This window comes from Echinops telfairi, unplaced genomic scaffold (assembly GCF_000313985.2).
Source record: "Echinops telfairi isolate 266 unplaced genomic scaffold, ASM31398v2 ScPeMD7_655;HRSCAF=1070, whole genome shotgun sequence".
Lineage (NCBI taxonomy): Eukaryota > Metazoa > Chordata > Mammalia > Afrosoricida > Tenrecidae > Echinops > Echinops telfairi.
In genome coordinates, this window is record NW_022104553.1 from 25,938,134 (window position 1) to 25,942,421 (window position 4,288).

General features: G+C 46.4%; 1 non-coding gene across 1 annotated transcript; it reads left to right on the forward strand.

Annotated features, from left to right (window-relative positions):
* The first annotated feature begins 3,685 nt into the window (after positions 1-3,685).
* LOC115870449 lies at positions 3,686-3,870 on the forward strand. Its single transcript, XR_004046718.1, has one exon. It is a non-coding gene; the product is annotated as a U2 spliceosomal RNA (small nuclear RNA).
* Positions 3,871-4,288: the final 418 nt, after the last annotated feature.

The following is a 4,288-nucleotide window of genomic DNA, read 5'->3' on the forward strand; positions in this document are numbered from 1 at the left end:
GGGGCCATAAGGCCAATGGACCAGGGACGTGTAAGCAAGCCTTCAGGACACTGTCTCTTACTTCCTCCTTCTCTTCTCATTTCCTATGAGCCCACATTTTTCTCTCAAAGCAGCATTCTCCACAGAAAAACAGCCCCAGTATCTACTGTACCCCCAGCAACCATCCTTACCTCTTCCCAGAAAGCTTAAAGCTTTCCCTGGGGCTCCAAATATTTAAAAAAAAAAAAAAAATCCCAGGGAAAGCCTGTGATTGGCCCATTTCTGGACCAATCAACAACTAGCAATTTGATCTGTGATTGGCTCCACTTGGGAAAAGAAAAAGCACCTGGACCAATGATCCAATGATCGTGGCCGGGGAGGGTGGGATTTCAGGAAAACACTGCTGATGCCACCTGAATCCAGTTTGGAGGGAGAAGGAATGTTTTCAGGGAGATCAGATGACCCCAAAGGTTGATGGGACAATGGGGTCTTTGGACCTTGGATTACAAGCGTGTGAAACCCAATTCCTTTGAAAGAACCAATAAGGTTACTGGTACCGTGGAACCCAGCAATCAAGTTGCTTGGAGGTAAATCCACAGAAGTGGAGGACGCAGCACAGCTAGATGCACACCTATGTTTCTGGGTGGACTAACTCACAATAGCAAGACGGTAAGAAGCTACCCAAATGCCCCCAGGGTGGGGGATGGATAAATCAACTTTGGTACCTACACGCAAGGGAATACGCTGCATCCCTGAAGAAGACTGATGTGTGCGGGAGCATTGGAGCAGATTGTGATGGTGTATGTCCATCTCTTTAGAAGTCGTTTAACTATGGACATGTAGATATTATATCAAGGAGAGTACCCTAACTGGACCTAAGAGGAGGAGGTCGTTGCTTGGGGGTCATTGAGTTTGTTTTAATGGTGGTGGAATGATTTGAAAAGGGATATCAATAACGGCTGTACAAGATGAAGGTATCATCAAGGGCCCTGAATTCGACACGTGGACGTTGGATCGGTGAATGTTTTGTGTCTCTTCTTGCCAACACGGAAACAAAAATGACATGACTAACAATGGGTACGGAGAAAAGGAAGTGTTTGTAAAATTGAGTGTGATAAAGATTGTACAAAAAAAAAAAAAGATTGTACAACTTTTTTTTTACGTTCGCATTTTTTTAATCCTTTTATTGGGGCCTCTGACCGATCTTATACAATCGTACAGATCTCAACAATCCATAAGTCAATTGTATCAAGCACTCTTCTACACGGGTGGCCATCATTTTCAAAACACGTTCTTTCTCCTGGAGCCCTGGGTATCCGCTCCTCTTTTATCGCCTCCCTGTCCCCACCCTCGTGAACCCTTGATCAACTGTATATTATGATTGTTATTTTCCTAACAGCTCTCCTTGATATGGTTGAGTGATTGAATTGTATGATATGTGGATGAAGGTGTATTAAAACTTAAAATATATATATATATAGGTGAACCAGAAACACCTCATGACAAGGATGGATTTGGAGACTAGGATGTTCAGGGAACTGAGTCAAACACAAGCACCAGTACTGTACGAGGTTTGTTCTTTTTTTTTTCCGAGGGGGGGACACGTTATTTTTAATCAAATCTCCATGCCCAAAGAAACAGGTTCTTTGATGATTCCCAGGGGCACGGAGGAGAGGGAAAGAGAAACGCAGACTAGATGGGAGAGGGGTGTAAACTCGGGTGACAGGGAAAATAATACCGTACACAAAAGAAAGGCGAGAAGACAAAACTGGAAGTTCCAGGTCGAGAACAATGAGTATTCCAGGGGGGCTCAGTGGGATTCAGGGGCTCAAATGCAGTCATCAGGGTCCTCCCTAGAAGGACCAAATTCTCCACAGCTGACAGTCCTTCCCCTGAAGGCAAGAGGCCGTGAACGCTCCTGATTGGAGCCTGCCCTCCGGAGAATAGCCATTTGAGTCCCTTTTTCCCAGCTCAGGAACTGTGGGACCGGGAGCAATTTCTTTTTTATAAACTTTGTTTCCTCGTGTTTACGTCTTGAATTTTGTCCCCTAAAACAGATGGCTTCACATCATTCTAACCCCTGGCACCTGTGAAGGTACCCGTTCATTGGAAATAGAACCACTGCCCAAACCCCACCACCTTGTACTTGATTTGATCCCCACGTACTGTGACGTACACACCCCTCCCGTAGAACAGGATAGAACTGCCCCCTTTGAGTTTCCAAAGCTGTGCGTCTTTACAGGAGCAGACAGCCTCATCTTTCTCCCTCGGAGCGTCTGGTGGATTTGCACTGCTGACCTTGGGGTTATCAGCCCAATGTGTAAACCACTGTGCCACCAAGGCTTCTTTGACACTTAAGTCCTCGAGACATGTTAGAAGTGACGATGGCCACAAATGTACAAATGTGCTTGACACGATGGATAGATGGATTGTTTTAAGAGCTGTAAGAGCCCCCAATAAAGTGATATATAAAAATTTTTTTTAATGTTAGAAGAAAAAAAATATCCCACCTTGACATTCCGGCCCCATAGAGCTTCTAAGCTGCCTTCTGCACCTTGGAACTGCCACCTTTTTCTCCTACAAATTGGCTCATGGGTTCAAACGCCTGACCTTTGGATGCGTGACCAAGCACTTTTACCCCCGCACCATCAGGACTCGTTTTGTAAATGTCAGTAGTGTTACAGCCGTCATGCCGAGCTGAGGGACAGGCATTACTGCTGTCCGTCCCTGGGTGAGACAAGCGGCGAACATGCCTAGCTGCTGGCCACAAGGCTGGAGGTGCAAATCCACCCAGAAGTGCCTTGGAAGAAAGGTCCGGAGATCTGCTTCGGAAACATCAGCCCTGCACAACCTTCTGGAAGGAGGGAGAAGAGAAATCAGGAGAGAAGTTGGGGTCGGGTGGGGAGTGGGTGTGAAACAGTTTAAACTATGCAGCGTGGGTGGTCCGGAATGTAAATGCACACCTCTCCACCTCATTCACAATAAAGAATTCAGCGATTTATTAAAACAACAAAACCAAAAACCTATGGGGCAGACTCCTAGCATACACGGATACGCCATGACTCAGAATGGATACCACAGAAATTATTTAGGATTTTTTTTTGGGGGGTGTTGGTTTGTTTGCATGTATTAATTCATAAATGGATGGTATGTACTGGAGCCCTGGGATCCAGAAAAAGCAGGGATGGTGGAGAAATGTCCCCATCCTCTGAGTCTGCAAAATGACCTCAAAGAGCCCCTCTTCCCCAAGTCTCTGAGATTAGATTCACAGATGCCTCCTGGATCAATGACCAGGTCAGACACCAGAAACCAAGCCTGTGGCTGTCCATCACAAGGACAGAACTGGGCCAGGGGGTTGCCAAACACTGGTGATTTCACAGCCCCTGGGCAAAGCTTAGGTGGCCTTTGCCCCAGGCCTTTGCCCCTAGGCTGCACTCCGGGTGCTGGCCAGGAGAAAGGTTTGCATCTAAAGCAGTGGTTCTCAACCTTCCTCATGCTGCGACCCTTTCATACAGTTCCTCAGGTGGTGGTGACCCCCCCCCAACCATAAAATTATTTTCATTGCTAGTTCATCACTGTCATTTTGTTACTGTGATGAATCGTCATGTAAATATCTGGTATGCAGGATGTATTTTCATGGTGACAAATGGAGCATCACTAAAGCATCGTGATTCATCACAAAACAGTATGTAATCATATATTGTGAATCACTTCTCAGTCTTTTGGCTAAGATCAAGTGTAGTATCTGTTCTTATCAGTTTATATATTGTGAAAAATTTATTTCTAATGACAAATCAATGAATTGTTGTCTTGAAGCATGGTGTAGCATGGGTAACAGTCTTCATACCGGGTACTTGTAGGTGGGCGTATCTGCATGTGGGCGGACCCACCTGGAGACGATAGAGGAGCTGTGTCTTGGTTCCTAAGACCAGCGGAAATACGTGTTTTCCGATGGCGACCCCTGTGAAAGGGTCGTTTGACCCCCAAAGGGGTCGCGACCCACAGGTTGAGAACCACTGCTCTGAAGGCAGGCCTGCGGGGGATCCCGCGTGGCTTAGTAGTAGAATTCTCACCTGGTGATCTAGTGACACACGTTGGATGGCAAACCATGAGGTCAGTGGTTTGAAACCACCAGCCGCTCCGAGGGAGACAGATGGGACTTTCGACTCCCTTAAAGAGTTTCCGTCTTGTCATTCTTGTCTCTAAGGAGCATTCTGGTTGTCCTTCCCACACAGATTTGCTTGTCCTTTCAGCAGTCTGTGGTACTTTCCTGGGCGGTGCCGTAATGTAAGTGCATGGATTCTTCTCC